Source organism: Natator depressus, chromosome 1, assembly GCF_965152275.1.
Source record: "Natator depressus isolate rNatDep1 chromosome 1, rNatDep2.hap1, whole genome shotgun sequence".
NCBI lineage: Eukaryota > Metazoa > Chordata > Testudines > Cheloniidae > Natator > Natator depressus.
In genome coordinates, this window is record NC_134234.1 from 155,132,791 (window position 1) to 155,148,469 (window position 15,679).

Sequence of the window (15,679 nt, forward strand, 5' to 3'; positions counted from 1 at the left end):
TTCAGTGGGAGTGACATCATTCAGGAGGCAGCTCTGAGCGTGGGGTTCACAGATATTAACTTTTACATCTGTTTCAATGAGAACTAGAGAATGTGACGGGTTATTTTTGAAACGCCGTTCCCTAGCGATTATGGTATCCATTGTGCAAAACACGAGCACTCAAGATGTTGCATTGAGCTCTCGTTGAAGGCATTCCTGCAGAATAACCTATGTCTTCCAACCACTATTGGCCAAACATCACTTAAAATCTCTAGTCTGGTGTGCCCTTGCCCTAATTGGCAGGGAGTGTCTATAGTTACTTGATGCACTGAGAAAATCCAGTGCAGTCAATTATTTCTAGCTACAATCAGGTTTATTACCAGGCTCAGAATCAGATGACCAGCAGTGGCACAGAATCAAACAGTATAAGTCTATTAAATCAAATTGGACTTTACATGGAACTACAGCTGGGTACATGGCAACTCTCTCCACCTAGTGTTCTGATTGTGTTATTCCTCGCCCCCCCCCCCCCCCCGCCCCTTACAAAACAAGTATCTGAAACATCCTGGATGGGAAGCTTTGTAGAATTTGTTGGGTTCACAGGGAGTGTTTGCATGGGAGTGAGAGGACTGGGAGAGCAGAGTGTGGCTGCTGAGAGTGGCTCAAGTTGGGGGTGTTTTGACAGCTGGCAGGAGCTTTGTCACTAGGGAGCGCAGGAGACTTTGGCAGTGAAGTGCCTCCCAATCCATTACCCTCTTCTCATGAGGGTGCCGGGGGGAGGATTTGGGGAAGTGGGGTAGGCAGTCTGAGGCTTGTGAGAGAAGTAGAGCTGGGACAGCAGGGAGAGGAATTCTGATTGTGCCGCTTGGAGTTGGTGGGTGAGTAACAATTTTGGTAATAGAGAAGTAGGATCAGGTTGAGAGCACTGGTCACTTGTGGGTGTGTCTGCTCTCACCTTTCCCCTACCCCACTAGCCCCGCCTCCTTAGGACCTTGACTCTTTCTTGCCCTGCCCATTGCAACGTTCTCCCGGTCTTAAACTTGGAGCTCAGCTGGATCTGGCATCCAGATAAGATGTTGATGAGTCTGTAGAAATGGCTCTAAATAAATCTGTGCTGGGCCCCACTGCAGCCCTTCCCAGTGGATTGTCTGGTGTCTTGGGCACGCCACATCCACGTCTCATGCACAGGACTTGGCAACCACAGGAATTAAATGGGAAAATTCCACATTAGAGACCACCACAGATGTGCCTGAGTGGAGTCCTAGCTTCATCCTGCATGTGATGGGGGCTTTTGACTGGGAGACAGATGGCTGTGCATGGGGAAAGTGACCAACAATGAAAGAAAATGGAACAATTAAATTACTTTATAGTTTGCTGGGACAGATCAGGACATTTACAATAAAATAATACGTAGGTCTTATAAGTGCTTTTCACCAGTAGATCTCAAAGCACTTTGCAAAGGATTTCAGTATCACTATCCCCATTTTACTTATGGGGAAACTGAGGCACAGTGACTTGCCCAGGCTCATGCAGCAGTAGCAGAGCTGGGAATAGAGCCCAGGCCTCCTGAATTCCACTCTCATGCTGTAGGCCACTCTGCCTTCCCTGTTCAAATCCTGTCCCCGTTTCTCTTTTTATCTAAATAAAACAAGCATAACCCTAAAAACATGGACAAAGTTTCCATGTCTGTGCCCCACAAAGCTCTTGCACCATCTGTAAATGATGAGCTCTGGGACTTCCCATGAATCAGTCTTGCAAAATCCATTGCTGTAAACTATTTGGCTGCTAAATAATCAACCAAAATAAATTTTTCTGTCTTGTCTTTCTGCCCCCTAGAACTAGAAAAATGCATCCTTCCTTTTCAAACAAATAACAAGCACTGTGAGAGACGCGACAGTCCTTCTAGACTGGGGTTTTCTTCTTTGTTTCAATTTCCATTTTGCCTCCCAAATCAGGTCTATTCAAAAATGTTCCATGTTTCAGTAATACCATTGTCCTATTTTTCAGTGTATTACAGTATTGGGTTTTATCGGCAAGCACCTTTTTCTTTTTGGTGCTCATTGCAATGAACAGCAAGATAAAGGTTTTTAAAAACCCGCATTGCTAATGTAGCCTGAATGATTCAAGAGCCCTGCCTTTGCAGGGCCTTACTGACGTAACTGGCAGGAGAAAATTACGCAGGCACCTGCTGAGGGCCAGAACTGACTTCACTCTCATCAGCCAAGTCTTAGCTCCTGAAGGAGCTGCTGCTGAGGCCTTGGGTTAAAATAGACCTGGAGAAAAGCTAGACATGAATGCCAGATTTTTTTTTAAAAAGGAGAACTCCTTGCAGCCTGGTCACAGGTTTTGTGTATGCCTTTATAAAAATAAAAATGAAGCAGACAGGCTGTAATTGGAATCCTTTTCCTAGTATTTATCAGTCCAAAACAGCCTCTTCCTAAAGCTTCGCAGTACTCTGGAAGCACAGACGTAACCTAACCAGATGATTCCCTGAGAACACTGTATGTTCTTTTCAGTTCTTGTTGTAATGAGACTGTAGGACTAGCAGTACAGTCCTCTAGAGGATCAGAGTGCTGTTAAAAGAGATCCTACTGATAATTTTTGTAAGTGTTTTAAGTCAAAAGCTGTCAAGCCTGTAATTCATGGATTTCTGATCATCACTCAGCCATTTTCTTTCAGAAAATCTAAGTGATACTGGAATTCTTGCAGCAAATTCTGGTTTTCAGCAAAGCATAACTGAAATCCAAATAATGAGATCATATTTAACAAGACAGTTTTAGGCTTCCAATAAACTGTTCCACTGGTGTTGCATAATAAAATAATTTTGTAGTTAGCAGTAGCTCTGGGCCAGGCCTGACCTGCACTCTTGCTCAGGGAAATTACCCAGTGAAATCAGGGGGGAGTTTGGCCAGTAGCAAGAGTGCAGAATCAGGCCCTTTGTTACACAGATAATGTGATGTATGTATTTTCTTAACACTGTTACATAAATAACCATTGTTTTTAGGGCCAGACTGTGAGCGGGCCTTGACTGGCAGTGGAGGGGACAGTAAGAAGCGGCCCCAAGCTTACATGGCTGCTCAACGGTAGCAGTAATAGTAATCCTGCACTCCCTGTGTGCTGGGACAGCTCACCCCAGCTCCTCTCAAGTACCAATGTTGCTGGAAGAAGGTGGGCAGGAGATGGGGCCTTGGCCCTACAGTCCCTCTGCCCCAGCCTGTGGAGTATGGCTGGCCTGCCAAAGGAGACATTCTGCATCAGCCTGAATACTGGTGCTTGCCATGTGCACGGAGCAGTGTCAGGGACTGTTTGCCTACCTGACGTATGGTTTCTACCTCCCAACTCTGCATCACCCACGGCTTCAGGTTTGTGGCAAATGCTACAATCTTGCTCTTAAAGTATAAACTAATTTGTAATCAGGTACAGATGAACTCTCTTCAGCCCTGTTATTGTGCTGCAGTCCAGATGGAGTTCAAAGATCCACCCCATAGGATTTTACTAAAAGACCCTTATTTCAGAACGCAAGTGACATCTGAATGTGGATAGGCAAAGGTGACGCCCAAAGGCCAGCTGCAAGCCAAGTTACAGAAACAGGAAAAGCCCATGCTATTTGTGAGCAAAGCTTGGTCCTTCCCAGCCTCGGAAGCCCTACCACACAAGGCCTTTAGCAGGGAACTTGGATTTTATTTAAGGCTGAGGCTGAGTTGAATTGTTACTTAAAAAAAAAAGCAAAAAAAAAAAGCCTGTGGGCCTAATCCTCTGCTGAGGTAAATCATCTTAGCTCTGTTGCAATCAGTGGAATGTCCCTGCTTTACACCAGCTAAGAATCTGGCCCTGTAGTTCTAGATTTTTAAGTCCAGAAGGGACCATTATCAATTCATCTGACCTTCTACATAACACAGGCCATATAAATTCACCCAGTAGCTCGTGCATCAAGTCTGTAATTTCTGTTTGAGCTACCGCATATCAGACAAAGGCACAGAGAGGGGAAATGACTCACAAAAGTCATCCCCGCAGGGCAGTGGTAGAGTCTGGAATAGAACCCAGGTCTCTGATCTCCTAGTCCAGTGCCTGATCTACATTGTCTCTAGGTTGCGTGGGCTTAGTCATCCTCTCCCATGCCAAGCATTGCAAAAGAGGAAACCTCATAAAATATTATCCAGGTTCTGACTCAACAAAAATCTCATGGCCTCATCTCCTATGTGTGGGGGATCCTGGTTGTGGACACACAGAAGGGGCAGGAGCCATTCAGAACAATCCCTTTAAGCGATAGAGGAAATGCCCAACACTGAATTGTGAAACCCAGATAGTTGCACTATAGGAGCAGGTGCTGCATCAGATGCCTGGACTGTCAATATGCTTTGGAGCCTCTTACTGCACGTAAAGATGGGACAGCATGTGATGACTGCAGGTGGCCAGAGAGCCCTGTGGTTCCTGGAGCTTGCAAGAACATCTTCAGACACCCTACAAGCATGTTGCACAGAGAGAATCTCATCATGGCTATAAGCCCTATGTGTGGTAGTGTTTGCAGAATTGGGCCAACTTTTTTGAAAGTAAGTTGATGTGTTGAGTATGACAGCTACTATCTCAAAGTAAACTATCTTTCCTGTAGAGAGAGGAATCATCCCATGGTGGCCAGGGTATGACCATTGACCTAGCTGGAAAAAAATAAACAGCTCAAGACATCTTTACATTTTCCAGAAGGTTTTGATACAGTCACTAGGTTACAGCAGCCCTTTGTAGACTTTGCTGCACTTGTTTGTTCTTGTAACAGTAAATCTAACTACTGTAGAAGAGTTCCTTGGGGAATCACCATTCTAGGAGGATATTCTGGCTTCAAAGGTTAGAATGATTCCTGGTATAGGACTTACCCTTGATCTCAACTCTACTGACTCATAACTGACTACAGGTCATTGCAGACATCTTATCCTGTAATATCTGTTTCCTCGGGGAACTCTTTTGGTACATTTTAGTGCTTAATCAAGTTAAGAAATGACAGTGCTTGCTACTTTCAGGCATGGGTGGGCATTGTGCAGGATTTTCTCCACAACTCTACACTGTATTAACAGTTCTGATCATCAATAATTCTCTCTGCCACCCCTGAGACTCTCCAGTGCAAAGAACAAGTGTGTGTGGTGATATTGTGATGGGGACAAATATACATCAAGGAAGAGTCTCTGGGTACATCTATACCACAAATGAAGGTGTAATTTTAGTGGGTGTAGGCAGACCCACATTAGCTGTAATTTAGGTAACAGTAGCAATGAATGTGCAGCGGTATGGGTGAGTAACCCAAATATGAAAGTCCAGAGGAAAGCAACAAAAATGATTAAAGGTCTAGAAAACGTTCGCCTCTCTGGTTTTCTGGTAGGCTTGCCTCAGCTCCTTAAGTTTCACGCGGCACTGCTTCGGGTCCCTGTTATGGCCTCTGTTCTTCATGCCCTGGGAGATTTTGACAAAGGTTTTGGCATTTCGAAAACTGGAACGGAGTTCTGATAGCACGGATTCCTCTCCCCATACAGCGATCAGATCCCATACCTCCCGTTCAGTCCATGCTGGAGCTCTTTTGCGATTCTGGGACTCCATCATGGTCACCTCTGCTGATGAGCTCTGCATGGTCACCTGCAGCTTGCCACGCTGGCCAAACAGGAAATGAGATTCAAAAGTTCGCGGTTCTTTTCCTGTCTACCTGGCCAGTGCATCTGAGTTGAGAGTGCTGTCCAGAGCGGTCACAATGGAGCACTCTGGGATAGCTCCCGGAGGCCAATACCGTCAAATTGTGTCCACAGTACCCCAAATTCGACCCGGCAAGGCCGATTTAAGCGCTAATCCATTTGTCAGGGGTGGAGTACGGAAATCGATTTTAAGAGCCCTTTAAGTCGAAATAAAGGGCTTCATCGTGTGGACGGGTGCAGGTTTACATCGATTTAACGCTGCTAAATTCGACCTAAAGTCCTAGTGTAGACCAGGGCTTAGTGTGTGGAGTAGAGCTCTCAGAGGATCCCCTGAAATCCATCTTCTCCTCTTCCTTACCTAAAACATAAACCCTGATTCATGAAAAAAGACTTGCACCCATGCTTAACTTTCTGCACTGTGAGCAATCTGACTGATTTCAACAGGACTACTCACAGGCTACGTCTACACTGCAGCTGGAAGCATGCTTCCCAGATGCAGCTGGGGTGGACAGACATGTGCTAGTTCCACTCTCGAGCTAGCACACTAAAAATAGCAGTGTGGGGCAGCTCAAGCTAGCTGTCCAAGTACAAACCTGCCCAATCCTCTGGTACGTACCTGGGAGGCTAGTCCAAGCCACACCCACACCCCCATGGCCACTCTGCTATTTTTAGTGTGCTGGCTCAAGCAGAGCTAGCATGTGTCTGTCTACCCATGCTCCCAGATGCAGTGGGAACATACCCACAGTGTGTAAGGTCAAACATGGATGAATGTCTTTGCAGGTTTGGAGCTGTATTTTTCTCCGGAAGGTATTTTTAGTATGACTACTGCAGGTTCTTGTTCGTCACCCTCCCTTCTTCCTTTTGTTCTAAGTTGCTCCCTCTCTCCCTTTTTGTTATTATTGCTATTTAAAGTTTTATAAAGGCTGGTTTATGTTTTATCAGTATAATGTTCTTATATTTTAGAATGTTTTCATAATATTTTGCTTGTATAATACTTGAAGCTTGTTAGCACAGCAGGGGTGGGTTTAAAACCAAAAAGAGTTTTTAAAACTCTAAACAAGGGAAAAAATGTTTCCCTTTTTCCTCTTTGTAGCCCAAATACTTTTCATACTAGTGTGTGCTTGTGCACCAGAGTGTAAAGAAAATTGGGGGTTGGGGGGGAGCAAGAGAGAGAGAGAGAAAGAGATGATAACATTGCAGGGAAATGACCTCAAGGTGGTACCCTGCTGTTCAGTTCTCTACTGGCCCTTCTGATGTTGTTTAGTAGCTAATTAAAGTCAGTTACTAATCCATTATTAGTTTGTGTGAAGCAGCTTGGGAGACAGAGCTGCTTTTTCAATCTGTGAGCGAGATCCCCCTATAAAACACCAGGACTGTCATCATATGCACTTCTGAAAATCAGCCACACCACATGCGTGCACAAATTCAAAGAGTAACAAAGAGCTGGGGTGGTTTGTAGAAATAAGTCAGCTTAAGGATATAATGAAAAGGAGTACTTGTGGCACCTTAGAGACTGTCAAGGTTCCTCCCCCACTCTGAACTCTAGGGTACAGATGTGGGGACCTGCATGAAAAACCTCCTAAGCTTATCTTTACCAGCTTAGGTCAAAACTTCCCCAAAGTACAAAATATTCCACCCTTTGTCCTTGGATTGGCCGCTACCACCACCAAACAAATACTGGTTACTGGGGAAGAGCTGTTTGGACACGTCTTTCCCCCCAAAATACTTCCCAAAACCTTGCACTCCACTTTCTGGACAAGGTTTGGTAAAAAGCCTCACCAATTTGCCTAGGTGACTACAGACCCAGACCCTTGGATCCTAAGAACAATGAACAATCCTCCCAACACTTGCACCCCCACTTTCCTGGGAAATGTTGGATAAAAAGCCTCACCAATTTGCATAGGTGACCACAGACCCAAACCCTTGGACCTGAGAACAATGAAAAAGCATTCAGTTTTCTTACAAGAAGACTTTTAATAAAAATAGAAGTAATTAGAAATAAGAAATCCCCCCTGTAAAATCAGGATGGTAGATACCTTACAGGGTAATTAGATTCAAAACATAGAGAACCCCTCTAGGCAAAACCTTAAGTTACAAAAAAGGTACACAGACAGAAATAGTTATTCTATTCAGCACAATTCTTTTCTCAGCCATTTAAAGAAATCATAATCTAACACGTACCTAGCTAGATTACTTACTAAAAGTTCTAAGACCCCATTCCTGGCCTATCCCCGGCAAAGACAGAATATAGACAGACACACAGACCCTTTGTTTCTCTCCCTCCTCCCAGCTTTTGAAAGTATCTTGTCTCCTCATTGGTCATTTTGGTCAGGTGCCAGCGAGGTTACCTTTAGCTTCTTAACCCTTTACAGGTGAGAGGAGATTTCCTCTGGCCAGGAGGGATTTTAAAGGGGTTTACCCTTCCCTTTATATTTATGACAGAGACTAACCAATTTATTTGAGCATAAGCTTTCGTGAGCTACAGCTCACTTCATCGGATGCATACTGTGGAAAGTATAGAAGATCTTTTTATACACACAAAGCATGAAAAAATGGGTGTTTACCGCTACAAAAGGTTTTCTCTCCCCCCACCCCACTCTCCTGCTGGTAAGGAGAGTGGGGTGCGGGGAGAGAAAACCTTTTGTAGTGGTAAACACCCATTTTTTCATGCTTTGTGTGTATACAAAGATCTTCTATACTTTCCACAGTATGCATCCGATGAAGTGAGCTGTAGCTCACGAAAGCTTATGCTCAAATAAATTGGTTAGTCTCTAAGGTGCCACAAGTACTCCTTTTCTTTTTGCGAATACAGACTAACACGGCTGTTACTCTCAAACCTAAGGATATAATAAAATTAATCTATCTGATGCCTAAGCATGAGCTAATCTTTCCTCCCACAGGCTGAGGCCAGCTACCTTTAGAATCTGTCCATGCTTCTATGAAACATCAAGTCTGTGCTTCTTTCCACATTCCTATACAGCATATGCTGTATTCCTATACAGCATATGGGCCAAACTCTTCTCTCAAGTACAATACAGGAACTCTGTCGGAGAGTTTAACTGTATGTATTCATCATAACATGAACTTTTATGATCTTAGTTACAAATTCGGATCAAGACTAAAGATCTGCTTGCTTTCACCGAGAAGACAAATGTGCGAAAATACTTCAGCCATGTCAATTTTCATTTGAAAACACAACAAACATCACAGTAATAATTAGCAATGGTAGCAGAGGCATCCATTGTTTGTGCCAGTGAACATTTCTTTGTGCAAGTTCTATGGTATGTAAAGGAAAATAAAATTCTGTAGTGAGTCTGCTTAGAGGACAAAGGTTCAAAAGTTGATTCTTTCATCCTGCAATTTACACAGCTTCTGTGCCACCCCATTATAATGTCCATTGCATCCCTTAGATAAAGGGCAGATTAAATCTATGCTTAGTTTCTGTAATTGATACTTCCACCGTCCCGATCCATAGTTTTTAAAATGTATCCTTCTGTATTCTATGAACAATGGGACATCTTCACAATAATTGTGTTCTTACAGAAGGTACAATGTAGACTTGGGCATTTCCCCTGGGTATTAGTAAGAAACTAATGACTGGAGAAGAGATTTGTAGATGTCTGCTCTTGCCTTATATGACAATTTAGTATATGTCTATATGTATCTATATCAAACTACAAACTTCATTTTTTGAGTGAGCACCGTTTTGGTTGTAAGAGTGTACTGCCTTCCCTTTTGTCTTTTTGCCTCCATTTTAGACTGGAATTCCAAGAGGTGTTGACACAGTTTGAACATTGCAGAATGATCATTAGCAATGAATGATTTTGTCCTGGCACTACAGTGGATATGCTAAAGAGGGTGGACAAGCTGCAAGAAACCAGTTTTTCCAGTCTCGACTTCAGATAGGTGGCAATTAAGTAATGGATGATCTGATAGGGAAACAGGTCCGCTCGTAATGGCTCTCTGTCATCAACCAGAACAAGGTGGCAGGAGGAGGAATGGAGGGTCTTGAGACCCTGAAAGGACTGACCAAAACCCAAGGGACTCTCCAAGTGGCAAGGACTCTGGAGGGAAGGTTTTTGTGTTAAGCTCTTTATTATTTTTGTGGGGATCTGTATTTCTCTTGTGCTCACTCTATGAGTAAAATGTGTGTATTTATAGAAAATCCTTCACAGAGTCTCAGTCCGTGACGATGGAAACAGTAAACCAAAGGATTCACAGCTTTGGTTGAACTCTGAGAGCTTGTAGCAGCTACTGGAGAAGCTTGGGAGAACTGGCACTAGTCTCAGGACTGGGAGATTGCACCATGGATGTCCCCACCACCAGGAGGGGTGTCAAACACAGGGTTAGCACATGGAGTGTGTGCCTAGAGGTCCAGAGCCAGAGAGATACTGCCTAATCTCTGCCCAGCCCCAGCAAGCCAAGAGCATGTGGGACCAAGATTTATGGGTATCCAGTAGGGGGGAAACTCATCAGGATTGTAACACCTTCCCTGTTGTTGCATTGAGAGAATTTCTGAGGATCTGACCCAATATTCCTTCTTACTTTTTCATCCTCTGAATCCTGCCTAATCATTAGTGAGAATGAGCAAGGTTGTTTTGCCTGATTTTGAACCCAATAAAACATTTTTGCTTTCACTTCTACCTAGAAGAGCACAAAATAGCTTTTTTGTTAAAATTCCTGTGTATTAAACACAACATTACACATTGTTAACTTGTAACAAAAAAAAAACAAAACAAAAAAACCCCCCAAAACCCAATTTCAGTGTAGTTTCATTGCAGCATTAAATGCTACTTGCACATTGTTTTGTAGTAGATGTGACTAGTAAAGTTAATGTGAATATGTAGGTGGTGAAAAGTCAATGCTGGTGTCTTTAACAGAGACTGAGTGAAGCTGTAATTGTTGAGTTAATTTTGTAGTATGAGATCTATATATGAAGTCTACATTAATGAGAGTTAGGGTTCAGAGACACTAACTGAATCACATTTATATTTTTCATTTTAAACTATAATTTCTACTATTGGGTCAGACTCTGCCAAGTTTACACAAGTTGAGTAGAACCTTCTCCACGAGTGGTCCCATCAATTTCAATGGAAAAGGAGTTCCAAGATCAGTGGCTCCAGGACAACGCACCATACAGACTATCCCTGGGCAGGGGCCCCCAAGACTTTCATACTCTGTGGCTCTGGAAACATCAGGGCTTTCAGGGTCAGGGGCTCCAGGTCAGCCCTTCAGGCTTACTGCCTCTGAACTAGGAACCCCACTGCTTCCAGGGTCTCTGTCTCTGTGTGCCTGGCAGAGTGCTGGAGTTGGGGACCCAGGGTTTTCAGGGTCCCTTGCTCTGGGGCAGCCTACCTGATGTGCTGAAGGGGACCTGGGAACCTAGAACCCCTGGAAGTGCTGGCTCACAAGGTCCAAGACTCCTAGCTAAGACAGGATTTCCAGGCTCCTGGCTCTTCTTCAGCCTGCCAGGCCAAATTTCACTTCAAAATTACCAGAACAAAACTCTGATTTTTTTCTAAACAGTTTTTTTCCAGATGCCTGTTTCATGGAGAATTTCACATTGTTTTGGTTTTGTTCCAAAGCAGAACAATCTTATTCCTCCATTAAATGAAATTACAGTATCATTCTCTGCCCAGTGCTAATTTAATGTACACACAATGTTCAATTAGCATTATTAAGTACATTCAAGGGTTTTTTTTATATACATTGTAACTGCAATGTAAGTACAGTATAGTTAACATACAGGATCTGGTGAAAAATTTGTGTATTAATAAGTATAACCTACAGTGTAATTAATGTTTGTGCATAAGGTTTAGAAATTTGAAGTAGCTTGTTGGATCTTTTAGAACCTTTGAAATAGTTCAAAAACTCCCCGGGTTTGCCCATCCCTAACAAGTATATAAAATACTAGAAGTTTTAGGGGGCATGTGGGTGATATGGCAAATCAATGCCTGTTACCTTTAGAGAGCCGGATTTACATCTGGCCAGGGTGACAATTTGGTTGTTTTTCTTAGCCCTGGTCTACACTAGGACTTTAGGTCGAATTTAGCAGCATTAAATCGATGTAAACCTGCACCCGTCCACACGATGAAGCCCTTTATTTCGACTTAAAGGGCTCTTAAAATCGATTTCCTTACTCCACCCCTGACAAGTGGATTAGCGCTTAAATCGGCCTTGCCGGGTCAAATTTGGGGTACTGTGGACACAATTTGACGGTATTGGCCTCCGGGAGCTATCCCAGAGTGCTCCATTGTGACCGCTCTGGACAGCACTCTCAACTCAGATGCACTGGCCAGGTAGACAGGAAAAGAACCGCGAACTTTTGAATCTCATTTCCTGTTTGGCCAGCGTGGCAAGCTGCAGGTGACCATGCAGAGCTCATCAGCAGAGGTGACCATGATGGAGTCTCAGAATCGCAAAAGAGCTCCAGCATGGACCGAACGGGAGGTACGGGATCTGATCGCTGTATGGGGAGAGGAATCCGTGCTATCAGAACTCCGTTCCAGTTTTCGAAATGCCAAAACCTTTGTCAAAATCTCCCAGGGCATGAAGGACAGAGGCCATAACAGGGACCCGAAGCAGTGCCGCGTGAAACTTAAGGAGCTGAGGCAAGCCTACCAGAAAACCAGAGAGGCGAACGGCCGCTCCGGGTCAGAGCCCCAAACATGCCGCTTCTATGATGAGCTGCATGCCATTTTAGGGGGTTCAGCCACCACTACCCCAGCTGTGTTGTTTGACTCCTTCAATGGAGATGGAGGCAACATGGAAGCAGGTTTTGGGGATGAAGAAGAAGATGATGATGATGAGGAGGAGGAGGAGGTTGTAGATAGCTCACAGCAAGCAAGCGGAGAAACCGGTTTTCCCGACAGCCAGGAACTGTTTCTCACCCTGGACCTGGAGCCAGTACCCCCGAACCCACCCAAGGCTGCCTCCTGGACCCGGCAGGTGGAGAAAGGAGTGTACCTTTTAAAATACTATACATGGTTTAAAAGCAAGCATGTGAAAGGATTACTTTGCCCTGGCATTCGCGGCTCTCCTGGATGTACTCCCAAAGCCTTTGCAAAAGGGCAGCCTTATTGCGTCCTTCATGGTAGGACACTTTACCACTCCAGGCCAGTAACACGTACTCGGGAATCATTGTACAACAAAGCATTGCAGTGTATGTTTGCTGGCGTTCAAACAACATCCGTTCTTTTTCTCTCTGTGTTATCCTCAGGAGAGTGAGATATCATTCATGGTCACCTGGTTGAAATAGGGTGCTTTTCTTCAGGGGACACTCAGAGGAGCCCGTTCCTGCTGAGCTGTTTGCCTGCGGCTGAACAGAAATGTTCCCTGCTGTTAGCCACAGGGAGGGGGGAGGGTTGAGGGGGTAGCCACGCGGTGGGGGGAGACAAAATGCAACCTTGTAACGAAAGCACATGTGCTATGTATGTAATGTTAACAGCAAGGTTTACCCTGAAAGAGTGTAGCCACTGTTTTATAAAATGTGTCTTTTTGAATACTGCTGTCCCTTTTTTTTTTTCCACCAGCTGCATGTGTTTCAATGATCACAGGATCTTCTCCTTCCCCGAGGCTAGTGAAGATTAGAAAGAAAAAAAAATGCACTCATGATGAAATGTTCTCTGAGCTCATGCAGTCCTCCCACACTGACAGAGCACAGACGAATGCGTGGAGGCAAATAATGTCAGACTGCAGGAAAGCACAAAATGACCAGGAGGAGAGGTGGCGGGCTGAAGAGAGTAAGTGGTGGGCTGAAGAGAGTAAGTGGCGGGCTGAAGACAGGGCTGAAGCTCAAATGTGGCGGCAGCGTGATGAGAGGAGGCAGGATTCAATGCTGAGGCTGCTGGAGGACCAAACCAGTATGCTCCAGTGTATGGTTGAGCTGCAGCAAAGGCAGCTGGAGCACAGACTGCCACTACAGCCCCTGTGTAACCAACCGCCCTCCTCCCCAAGTTCCATAGCCTCCACACCCAGACGCCCACGAACGCGGTGGGGGGGCCACCGGCCAACCAGCCACTCCACCACAGAGGATTGCCCAAAAAAAAGAAGGCTGGCATTCAATAAATTTTAAAGTTGTAAACTTTTAAAGTGCTGTGTGGCATTTTCCTTCCCTCCTCCACCACCCCTCCTGGGCAACCTTGGTAGTCATCCCCCTATTTGTGTGATGAATGAATAAAGAATGCATGAATGTGAAGCTACAATGACTTTATTGCCTCTGCAAGCAATGATCGAAGGGAGGAGGGGAGGGTGGTTAGCTTACAGGGAAGTAGAGTGAACCAAGGTGCGGGGGGTTTCATCAAGAAGAAACAAACAGAACTTTCACACCGTAGCCTGGCCAGTCATGAAACTGGTTTTCAAAGCTTCTCTGATGCGTGCCGCACCCTCCTGTGCTCTTCTAACCGCCCTGGTGTCTGGCTGTGCGTAACCAGCAGCCAGGCGATTTGCCTCAACCTCCCACCCTGCCATAAATGTCTCCCCCTTACTCTCACAGATATTGTGGAGCACACAGCAAGCAGTAATAACAGTGGGAATATTGGTTTCGCTGAGGTCTAAGTGAGTCAGTAAACTGCGCCAGCGCGCCTTTAAACGTCCAAATGCACATTCTACCACCATTCTGCACTTGCTCAGCCTGTAGTTGAACAGCTCCTGACTACTGTCCAGGCTGCCTGTGTACAGCTTCATGAGCCATGGCATTAAGGGGTAGGCTGGGTCCCCAAGGATACATATAGGCATTTCAACGTCCCCAACAGTTATTTTCTGGTCTGGGAATAAAGTCCTTTCCTGCAGCTTTTGAAACAGACCAGAGTTCCTGAAGATGCGAGCGTCATGTACCTTTCCCGGCCATCCCACGTTGATGTTGGTGAAACGTCCCTTGTGATCCACCAGAGCTTGCAGCACTATTGAAAAGTACCCCTTGCGGTTTATGTACTCACTGGCTTGGTGCTCCGGTGCCAAGATAGGGATATGGGTTCTGTCTATGGCCCCACCACAGTTAGGGAATCCCATTGCAGCAAAGCCATCCACTATGACCTGCACATTCCCCAGGGTCACTACCCTTGATATCAGCAGATCTTTGATTGCGTGGGCTACTTGCATCACAGCAGCCCCCACAGTAGATTTGCCCACTCCAAATTGATTCCCAGCTGACCGGTAGCTGTCTGGCGTTGCAAGCTTCCACAGGGCTATCGCCACTCGCTTCTCAACTGTGAGGGCTGTTCTCATCTTGGTATTCATGCGCTTCAGGGCAGGGGAAAGCAAGTCACAAAGTTCCATGAAAGTGCCCTTACACATGCGAAAGTTTCGCAGCCACTGGGAATCGTCCCAGACCTGCAACACTATGCGGTCCCACCAGTCTGTGCTTGTTTCCCGAGCCCAGAATCGGCGTTCCACAGCATGAACCTGCCCCATTATCACCATGATGCATGCATTGGCAGGGCCCATGCTTTCAGAGAAATCTGTGTCCATGTCCTGATCACTCACGTGACCGCGCTGACGTCGCCTCCTCGCCCGGTAGCGCTTTGCCAGGTTCTGGTGCTGCATATACTGCTGGATAATGCGTGTGGTGCTTAATGTGCTCCTAATTGCCAAAGTGAGCTGAGCGGACTCCATGCTTGCCTTGGTATGGCGTCCGCACAGAAAAAAGGCGCGGAATGATTGTCTGCCGTGGCTCTGACGGAGGGAGGGGCGACTGACGACACGGCTTACAGGGTTGGCTTCAGGGGGCTAAAATCCACAAAGGGGGTGGCTTTACATCAAGGAGTAGTTCAGGCAGGACTTCACGGAGGGTTCCAATAAGAAATGGTGCACCTAAGTTATTGTTCTTATTGGAACAAGGAGGTTAGTCTGGCCTCTGATTGATACATGGGTAGATTTACCTCGCTGCACCTTCTCTGTGAGTGACTGCAGTGTGACCTAGAGGAATGAGTCCCCTAGACGGCGGTGAGGGGAAGCAAATGAGTACAAAACAAATCTGGTCTATTTCTTGTTTTGATCCACTCCATCTATCTTTTACAACTTTGGCTGGC

At 45.4% G+C, this 15,679-nt stretch overlaps 1 long non-coding RNA gene across 1 annotated transcript; it reads left to right on the top strand.

The window, feature by feature from the left end:
• Nucleotides 1-773: 773 nt before the first annotated feature.
• On the top strand, nucleotides 774-13,673 carry LOC141997081 (uncharacterized). The gene is made up of 3 exons (XR_012641690.1): nucleotides 774-857; nucleotides 2,984-3,341; nucleotides 13,184-13,673. It is a non-coding gene; the product is annotated as an uncharacterized LOC141997081 (long non-coding RNA).
• Nucleotides 13,674-15,679: the final 2,006 nt, after the last annotated feature.